Source organism: Cebus imitator, unplaced genomic scaffold (assembly GCF_001604975.1).
Source record: "Cebus imitator isolate Cc_AM_T3 unplaced genomic scaffold, Cebus_imitator-1.0 Scaffold0, whole genome shotgun sequence".
Taxonomy (NCBI): domain Eukaryota; kingdom Metazoa; phylum Chordata; class Mammalia; order Primates; family Cebidae; genus Cebus; species Cebus imitator.
This window is the reverse complement of record NW_016107315.1, coordinates 5918981-5929782: the sequence shown is the minus strand read 5'-3', so window position 1 is coordinate 5929782 and position 10802 is coordinate 5918981. Positions and strand designations below refer to the sequence as shown.

The 10802-nt window shown below is 44.2% G+C and overlaps 1 pseudogene; it reads right to left on the bottom strand.

The window, feature by feature from the left end:
* Positions 1–9576: 9576 nt before the first annotated feature.
* LOC108293944 lies at positions 9577–10081 on the bottom strand (annotated as a pseudogene).
* Positions 10082–10802: the final 721 nt, after the last annotated feature.

Sequence of the window (10802 nt, the reverse complement as noted above, 5' to 3'; positions counted from 1 at the left end):
GCTCAGATGCCCAGGCTGGAGTGCAGTGGTGCGATCTCGGCTCACTGCAACTTCTGCCTCCCAGGTTCAAGCAATTCTCTGCCTCAGCCTCCTGAATAGCTGGGATACAGGTACCCACCACCACGCCCAGCTAATTTTTGTATTTTTAGTAGAGATGGGGTTTCACTATATTGGCCAGGTTGGTCTTGAACTCCTGACCTTGTGATCCACCTGCCTCGGCCTCCCAAAGTGCTAGGATTATAGGTGTGAGCCACTGCGTCCGACCTCATTTTCTATTAAAATCCATGTAGGCACTGTAGAGACACCACACAGGTCTGGCCCAGTGAGATGACTGTCAGGTCCAGGCAGTCACAGGAAGAGATGCAGAGGGTATCTCTGTCTAGGCCAGGGCAGATGGCTTTGGATGCCATCTAGTCAAGAATTACCCCTTCCTTTGTCTCTTCGAAAAGAGAATGAAATCAGGGCTGTAATGGCCTCATCTCTGCAGCAACAGGCTGGAGGTGTTGTGAGACCTTCGTAGTAAAGGGTTGCTGGGGAAGGGGAGGGGTAGGGAAAGGTGTTTCTGGTGTAGGGGCTGACAGCTCATTTCTGAAGGATGATATGGAGCTTCATTCAAATGACTGCAGGGCCCAGTAAGTCAAACTGAGATCAAGGTGGCCTGTCTCCCTGCTGACCTCATCCTTCAACCCCACCCCTAAGGTTCCCTGGCTCTGCCCATTTTTCTACCATTGTATTTGGCCCTCCAAATCCCTCATCCCCTTTCCTTGAACTTTGTCCCTCAGTGCAGCTTCTCCCTCAGCACATACCTAGGGACTGTTCTTTATCCCTTCCTGTGGACTTGTTCTTCAGCACTGACTTTTCCCTTTGTTTCTCTCTTTTTTTTTTTTTTTTGAGATGGAGTTTCACTCTTGTTGCCCAGGCTACAGCACAATGGCGCAATCTTGGCTCACCGCAACCTCCACCTCCCAGGTTCAAGTGATTCTCCTGCCTCAGCCTCCTGAGTAGCTGGGATCACAGGCATGCGCCACCCTGCCTGGCTAATATTGTATTTTTAGTAGAGACAGGGTTTCTCCATGTTGATCAGGCTGGTCTTGAACTCCCAACCTCAGGTGATCTGCCTGCCTTGGCCTCCCAAAGTACTGGGATTACAGGCGTGAGCCACCGAGCCTGGCTTGTTTTCTAAATTTTATTGAAGTGGTGCCTGCAGGGTAGGATGGTAGGGGAGAGTGCTTTGGGAGGAGCCACAGAAGGCTCTGGAGGGGCTACTTGCCACCTCTGCTACTTGCCCAACATCTGGGGAACAAGGATAGAACCTCCTAAGGTCAGTTCCAGCTGTCACTGATTCCCTACCTTCTCCCTCTCTGAGGAATGGCTCTACTTCACTTTGCCACAGTTTTAGCATCTTAGAGGTCTGCATTTATAAGCCACTTTCCCATAAGCCTTTGTGGGAGTGCTCACTCAGTGCAATCCCAGGGGTCCTAGTTTTCTGCAGCTGTTCCTTTCCATCATCACTCCATTTTCTCCCCTGCCTTGTTAACCCTCCTTTCCTATTTTGAGGGTCCCTTCATGCCCTGGCCCCAGGAATTCCTCTTTCTAGGCCTTGGAGTAAGGTGAGAATCAAGATCTTCACAACTGGCTCCAGTGATTCAGATGCTGGGCCCTATGGTAAACCTCTCTCCAGGAAAGAAACGGGTGAGGGTGGAGCGAGGCTTGGGCATTTATAATGAGTCTTAAGGGGGATCATGGGCTCTCAGAACCTTAGAACTCAGGACTTGTGAATCCTGTGTAGGTCCTGGAGGACTGGGATAAAGCTGGGTTCAGATTAGGGATCCGAGGCTGCCACCATTGGGGGAAATGAATCCCAGTGTTCACTCTGACTCCAGGTGATTCAAGGGCCCTGATTCCCTAGGGCCATATTTGATTAGGAAGAGTAAGCCCAAAGGAGTGGTTATGGAATGATGAATGTGTGGGAGGGAGATGGTTAGATGAGGATTTGAACTTGGAGGTTCCAATTCTGTGGGGGAGGATTTTGTGTGGTGGGAGGCTGACAAGTGAGAAAATCTGAAATGTTCTAATAGATAATGGGAAGAGGTATCTGTCTTTTGAAATATCCAAGCTTTTATAGATTTCTATGTTACCTCTTGTTCTCAAGCTGAATCTATACTGAAGATTTAAAAAATCTGGTATATCTGGGCCAGGCGCAGTGGCTCACATCTGCAATCCCAGCGCTTTGGGAAACTGAGGCTGGCAGATTACTTGAGGTCAGGAGTTTGAGACCAGCCTGGCCAACATGGTGAAACCCTGTCTCTACTAAAAATACAAAAATTAGCTGGTTGTGGTGGTGGGTACCCCTAATCTCAGATACTTGGGAGGCTGAGGCATGAGAATCGCTTGAACTTGGGAGGCAGAGGTTGCAGTGAGCCAAGATTGCACCACTGCACTCTAGCCTGGGTGACAAATCAAGACCTTGTCTCAAAAAAAAAAAAAGTTTTTAAGTCTTAATAAATGTTTCATGTAATTTTAACTAAAATGTACACAAATGATGAAATAGAAAATGAATTTACTATTTTGTAGTAAATTACAAATTTGTTAAATACATCTAATCATCTTATGCCATTTCATATGGGTATAAATAAACATTTTTAAATGTTGGAAGTTATTCTCTTATAGGAAATAATGGTCATATGGATGTTAGTTTTGTGTCTGGCAGATAGTATAGTAGTTGCACACAGTGTGTATCTTTTTTTTTTTTTTCACTACCAAATGTACCTTTGGAAGATGAACCAATCCTTAAAGCCCAGCTCCCCATCCAGGCTTTTTAGTTTCTGCCTTATTGACCTTGTCCAATCAGTTCTTTGACAGTCATTAAGTCATTAAAGCTGTGATTTCTCTTTCTAGGAGTCTATGTCTTTTCTGTTGAACCGGCCAGAAGGGAACTGAGATCACTTCTTTTCATGTGACAGTCCCTGGATGAGAGAATCCTGTGACACACATGAGCATTCTCAGTACAAGCATGTAAAACATTCATGACAGTTATACAGTCTGCTGGGAGCCACAACAGGACGCTGGATTGGCTCAAAAGTCCCACTTGGCTGGGCACAGTGGCTCACGCCTGTAGTCCCAACACTTTGGGAGGCCAAGGTGGGTGGATCACCTGAGGTCAGGAGTTGGAGACCAGCCTGGCCGACATGGTGGAACTCCGTTTCTATTGAAAATACAAAAATTAGCCTCATGAGGTGGCGGGCACCTATGATCCCAGATAGTCAGGAGGCTGAGGCAGGAGAATCACTTGAACCTGGGAGATGGAGTTTGGAGTGTGCTGAGATCACGCCACTGCACTCCAGCCTTGGACAGAGTGAAACTCTGTCTTAAAAAAAAAATTTGACTAATTCTGCTACAACCAAGATTTAGGTGTCTGCTACACCAGACCCATCTCCAGAGACCTTTTATGTGAAGATTCCAACATGACCTACTGATGTTTTCCAAGCTGGAAACATCTATGATCAGGCACTGCAGAAATAGTACCTGGCGAACATTTGTACTTCTTATCCCTAGAACACTGGGCCCTTCCAGCTTAGAATTGAGGTTTCCTTGTTACTGGGGAGAGAGTAGGGAGATATTTCTACCTATTTCACAGCAAGTGTCTGCTAAACTAATGCTGTGACTAACTTGGTCATTCTGGCTTTCCCATGATGGTAGGCTGGCAGGAAAAGGGAGGAGCCATTATATTTTTGTAGGTCATTGACCCTGATTATCATGCATGCTGATGTTGCTACTCAAGTACATCTGAACCCAGGAGATTCTGTGAGTGCTTCCATACTCAGGCATAAGCAACAATGGGCACTTGCAGCAATCACAGCTCTCTATCAGGGTAAGTCAGCTAAGGGATCTGAGCTCTTGGAGGTGAAAGTCTATGTTTTCCCAGTAGGTAAGCATCTTCGACCTGTAAGGGTTGACTCGGGGGGCAGGAACTATAATATGGTTAATAAAGGAGGGAGGTTAATGAGAATCAATTTGCCAGGCGCGGTGGCTAACGCTTGTAATCCCAGCACTTTGGGAGGCCAAGGTGGGTGGATGATGAGGTTGGGAGTTCGAGACCAGCCTGACTAACATGGAGAAACCCATGTTTTCTACTAAAAATACAAAAAAAAAAAAAAAATTAGATAGGCGTGGTGGTACATGCCTTAAATCCCAGCTAGTTGGGAAGCTGACTTGAACCCAGGAGGCAGAGGTTGCGGTGAGCCAAGATTGTGCCATTACACTCCAGCCTGGGCACCAAGAGTGAAACTCTGTCTCAAAAAAAAAAAAAAAAAGAATCAATTATGCCTTCAGGGCCAGTTGCAATGGTGGGAAATGTTACCTTTTCCACTAATCCACTTATATTGAGTCTTAAGTAGAGATTGTAGCTCACCAGGTTCTTGCCTGGCTCTGTGATATGCTGAGCTACATGCAGAGCTGGCGCATGGGCGGACCCAAACACAGGCAGGGGAGGACAGCACCGTACAACTTTTTATGCTCCATCTCACGTCCTCTTGGCCCACATTCTTACCCTGACCGTAGCTGCACTCAGGTGAAATCAAAGACCTCCTCACTCTTTCTCTCATGTTCCTTCTATGAGCTTCTCTGCTGATGCAGTGTGGGAAGCCTGCAAGAGCCCCTCAGCCTTTCTGGCAGCATGCAAGTCTGGGACTGCAAAGAGTTTAGGTCTCCCTGGCAAATCACTGACAATGGATGATGGAAACCAATGGGCAAACAACCAGCCTCCTAGGCTTTGGTGGGAGACAGAGGACCACCAAGTAGATTGAAGCACTGTTGTCCACCATGGTAACCAGCTCAATACTCTGTTCTTGGGATGGCTCTCCCTTCTCCCTTCTTTTACGCCCTTAGTGTCCTGATGCCTGTTTTCTGAGGTCCCTTCCTAAAATAGACTACCTGCACACATGTCAGCATCTCATGCTCTGCTTTTGGGGGCCCCTGAAGCATAGTCTATTAGTCTTTCATGCTGCTAGTAAAGCATACCTGAGACTGGGCAATTTATAGAGAAAATAAGTTGAATTGACTCAAAATTCCACATGGCTGGAGAGGCATCAGAATCATGGCTGAAGGCAGATGAGGAGCAAAGTCATGTCTTACATGGCGGCAGGCAAGAGAGCTTGTGTAGGGGAACTTCCGTTTATAAAACCATCAGCTTTCATGAGACTTACTATCACGAGAATAGCACAGGAAAGACCCAACCCAAGATTCAATTACCTCCCATTGGGTCCCTTCCACGACATGTAGGAATTATGGGAGCTACAATTTAAGATGAGATTTGGGTGGGGACACAGCCAAACCATATCACATAGGCACAAGAGCTATTAGGGAGAGAAGTGTAAGCCTGTGACTACTGAGACCACTAAACCAGAGGAAGAACTCTCACCTGAATTAGAATTTGTGTTGGGAGGCTTCCCTTTCAAATTTACGTTCTGTGGGAACTCATAATCTCAGTTGTCTTCTTACTCTCCTGTATCCTGACTCTGTTCCTTTCTTTTGGCAAAGAACTAGAGCCTATAAATCAATTCGTATTTTACCAGTCCTTCAAAATGTCCATAAGCTGCCAAATTTCCCTAAACTTGATATATTTCTCCTTAAGTCACAATCAAACTTGAGAAAAGTCTATACTCATCGTCCCTGTTTCCTTAAATCGAAGTTCTCCATTTTCTTGCAATCTTTCTTTTTTCTTTCTTCTTTTTTTCTCTTTCTGTCTTTCTTTTGTTATAGAGAGCTTTGTTATCAAAGCAAAGCAATTTTTGATTTCAGGATTATCTAAAATTTGCAAGTAAGGTTTCTTTACATTGGAATTTTTATGGGAAACCCCACCTGGAGCATCCAAAGACAGGAAAGAGTTGGGGCTCAGAGCCATGGATAAGATATGAATGTCCCAGATAGAGGCTATGTAGGAAAAGCATGTCTAGTGTCTGGGAAGAGATGTTATTTCGGGAGAAAGAAAAAAGCCTCTCAACTGTGGTTGCACTGCCAGCAACCCGGTTAGCATCCAGTCTTCCATAGCACAGAAAGTCCCCCACTTACAATGGTTCAACTTCCATTTTTCAACTTTATGATGTGAAAATGATATGCACTCAGTAGAAACTGTACTTTGAATTTTGAATTTTGATCTTTTCCCCGGGCTAGCAACATGCAATATGATACTCTTATGATGCTGGGCAGCAGCAGTGAGCCATAGCTCCAGGCAGCCACACTCACGAGGGTAAACAATGGACATTACAGTGTACTGTGCTGCTGCTGATTTTGCCCAACCCTAGACTAATGTAAGTGTTTTGTTTGTTTTTGTGACAGTGTCTCACTCTGTCACTCAGGCTGGAGTGCAGTGGTATGATCTTGGCTCACTGCAACCTTCTCCTCCAGGGCTGAAGCAATCCTCCCACCTCATCCTCCCGAGTAGCTGGGACTACAGGGACGTACCACCACACCCAGCTAATATATATATATATATATATTTGGTAGAGATGGGGTTTCACCACGTTTCCCAGGCTGGTCGAACTCCTGGCCTCAAGCAATCCACCCACCTCAGCCTCCCAGAGTACTGGGATTACAGGCATGAGCCACCCTGTCTGGCCTAATGTAAGTGTTTTAAACCCATTTAAGTAGGTGAGGCTAAGCTATGATGTCCTGTAGGTTAGGTGTATTCAATGCATTTTTGTCTTACAATATTTTCAATTTAAGATGGGCTTATTCGGATGCAACCTCACTGTTAAGCCAAGGATCACCTGTATTACCTTTGTAGGGACAGGCAAACCTACAGGAAACCTAAAATTCCGGTCTTGGCCCACAGTTCTCAGTCCCATGAGTTACAAATCTTCAACGGCTAGCCAGAAGACAAACCAGCCCTAACTACCTGCTGTAAAATGCTCTAAGAGGTATGGGAGGAGCAATGTTCTCTCCCAGGACCTAAAATTAGTGTGAAGCCTTAGGAGGAGACTGATATCCCCATATATGATGAGAAAACTTTGAATCACAGAGGTTTATAAATGACTGAAATGGTTTTTGGAGAGATTATATCTTACCCTTCTCATTCCCAGTGCCAGAATTATCCGACTCAAGTGCATGAGAATTCTGGCCTCTACTTTTGGGGGTGGGAGAACTGTTGAAATTTCTCAATTTTAGTCATTCTTGGTTTTACTCAAGCCCCCAGCCCCAGTTCTCTTGAGCTGCACACCCTTCTTGCCTTACCCTGCCCTCTGCCCCTTTGGAAATTCTCCTTAGTCCCAGGCTTCTCACTCAGAGATTCAGGAGGCAATCCAGGGCCTCTAATCCCATATTGTAGCTGTCACTTTATTGAGCTGGGTTTACCATCTGAGCTGTCAAGGGCCTATTTTATTTTAATCGTTTAGAAATACGGTTTTATTCCGTCACCCAGGCTGGAGTGCAGGGGCATGATCATAGCTAACTATAGCCTAAAACTCCTAGGCCTAAGCAATCCTCCTACTGCAGCCTTCTGAGTAGCTAGGACTACAGGTGTACACCCCTATACCTGGCTAATTTTATTTTTTTTTTATAGAGACAGGGTCTCACTATGTTGCCTAGGTTGGTCTCAAACTGCTGGCCTTGAGCACGCTTTTGTCTCAGCCACTCAAAGCACTGGGTTTACAGTTGTGAGCCACTGCACCCAGCCTAAATAACCTGTTTTATTAGGGAATCTGATGATTCAAAGTTTCCCTCTGTGCTAGTATTACAGTCTTTTTTTTTTTTTTGAGACGAACTTTTACTCTTTTTGCCCAGGCTGGAGTGCAATGGTACGATCTCAGCTCACCGCAACCTCCAGCTCCTGGGTTCAAGTGATTCTCCTGCCTCAGCCTCCTGAGTAGCTGGGATTATAGGCATGTGCCACCACGTCCGGCTAATTTTGTATTTTTAGTAGAGACAGGTTTTCTCCATGTTGGTCAGGCTGGTCTCAAACTCCCAACCTCAGATGATCCACCTGCCTCAGCCTCCCAAAGTGCTGGGATTACAGGCATGAGCCACTGCACCCAACCTAAAAAATAATACTTTTTTAATGTGTGTGGAAAGATGGATTGAGGGCAGGGCTGAATGGTGAAAGTGAAGAGACAAGTTGGGAGGCTTGAGATCCAGCAAGAGATGAAGGTCTTTAGGGCCAGGATGGAGCAGTGGACGTGGAGAGCAGCAGATACATGTGAGAACGATTTCAGACGTAGGTACGGGACTGTGTTTCCCTCCCTCTTTTTCCCTGGCTGCTGTAGCAATAGGTAACTGGTGTGCACAGCTAAAGATGGGGGGGAACCAACACATGTTCACAATTGTTCAATGTGATGTTTATTGCAATAGCAAAATTCTGGAGACCATTTAAATGCCTGTTATTAAGCAGATTATGCCCACACAAGGGAGTATTGTACAGCTGTACAAGACAGAATAAAGAAGACTGTTATGAAATTATATGAAGTGACTTCTAGATTAATCATTCTTGGTTTTACTCAAGCCTCCAGCCCCAGCTGGAGCTGGGTTAAAGAAAATTTAGGGTTAAAGAAAAAACAAAGTACAAAAGAGTATTATGAAGTATGTTATCTTTTGTGTGAGGAGGAAGGGGAAACATACATTTTTTTCAAAAGAAAATGTAAGAAGGGTAAACCAGAAACGAATACAATGGGCTTTTTTTTTTTTTTAGAGACAGGATCTCACTCTTGTCACCTAGGCTGGAGAGCAGTAGCACAATCACAGCTCACTGAAGCCTCCACCTCCCAGGCTCAGGTGATTCTCCCGCCTTAGCCTCCCAAGTAGCTGGGACTACAGGCATCCACCACCTTTTACATTTTATTTTAAACTTTTATTTTATTAAAAATTTTAAAAATTATTTTTGTTTTTTACCTGAACTACAAAGATATAAAAAATTATTTTTCTAAAAAGATGCAACAAATTATTTATTAATGTAAATGACAATTTATAATGCATAAATATATGGGTTACAAAATGATGTCATAGTCTGCGGATACAATGTGGAATAATTAAATCAAGCTAGTTAATATACCCATCACTTCAAATATTTAGAATTTTGTGTTCAGAACATTTGAAATTTATTCTCTTAGCAATTTTGGAATGTATAATACTCTGCTATTAACTATATTCGCCACACTGTGCAATAGAAGTAAAAGTATTCTTACCCTTTGACCATCATTTAAATTTTTTAAATGCAACAAAATATCAATTTCAAAACAGCATCAAAAAGTGAGTGTATTTAACCATAGTCAGATGAGGTTAGAGCAAATGAGTTCAATAGAATAACATTCTATCGCATGTTTAATGAACTAGCAACAAGAAAAAGTTGGTGGAAGAAAGGCAGAGGAACTTTGTCTGGCAAGAATTAGAATGGAAGGGCTCCATAATCATCTGACATCAGTTCCCATATTATATCTATGATTAGAAATGTACATGCTGGAACTCGAAGAATAATCTTAAGATTCTTTTTTTTTTTTTTTTTTTTTTTTTTTTTTTTTTTTTTTTTTTTTTTTTTTTTTTTTTTTTTTTTTTTTTTTTGGTTTTTGACATCCAATTTTGGGAGAGAATCTTAAGAGTTTTTTAAGGTCTCGGGTTTGTGGCCACAATGTAATACTTATGCTGAGTTACTCTCTGTGCTAAGCAGTCATCTGCATAGGTTCCTTCCTGCGCATGGTAATCTGGTAATCGTTCAAAGTTTGGATCCTCGGTGATCCTTTAAGCCACTTGGTACTTCTGCCCCAATTTCCACTTTCAGCCATTACACAATCAGTTATACAAGGGATACACTTGGCATACAGACAGCTCATCACTGATTGCAGTAGGTCTAGTTTGGCTCTAATGGAAAAGTCATGTTGGAATCAAACAGGATGTGGTATGGTGAACCCAGCTGTGTAATATATTGGACAAATAAGCAGGAAGGGTATTGGGGAACTTTTCTTTCCTTTAGCACACTGGGATCTTCCTTTTCTTTCTTTTTAGGTCTTAATCTATCATTTTCTTTAAGCCTGTGGTATTAGAGGCTAAGCATTTGCTTCATGGTCACAGACTTCCTTGTTTTCTTTTGCTTTCCCATGCTCATGCCACACTCTTCTTTATTTTTATTTATTTATTTATTTGAGATGGAGTCTTGCTCTGTCACCCAGGCTGCAGTGCAGTGGCACCATCTTGGCACACTGCAGTCTCTGCCTCCTGGGTTCCAGTGATTCTCCTGCCTCAGCCTCCCGGGGAAGCTGGGATTACAGGTGCCCGCCACCAAGCCCAGCTAATGTTTGTATTTTTAGTAGAGACAGAGTTTCACCATGTTGGCCAGGCTGGTCTCGAACTTGTGACCTCAGGTGACCTGCCTGCCTTGGCCTCCCAAAGTGCCGGGATTACAGGTGTGAGCCACTGTGCCCAGCCTCTTGTTTATTTTTTTTTTAAGACAGGGTCTCACTGTTGCCCAGGCTGGAGTGCAGTGGCTCAACCTGCACTGTAGCCTCAACCTCTCGGGCTCAAGCAATCCTCCCACTTTACCTCCCAAGTAGCTGAGTCCACAGGCATGCACCACCACACCCAGCTAATTTTTTAATTTTAATTTTTGTAGACACGGGTCTCACCATGTTGCCCAGACTGGTTTTGAACTCCTGCCCTCAGGTGATCTACCTGCCTCGGCCTCCCAAAGTGTTGGAATCACAGGCATAAGCCACCGTGCCCAGCCTATTTTTACTTTTTATAGAGACAGGGTCTCACTATGTTGCCCAGGCTACAATTGGTTTGCTATAGGGAATAGGTTTTGCAGGGCACTGGTCCCCAAC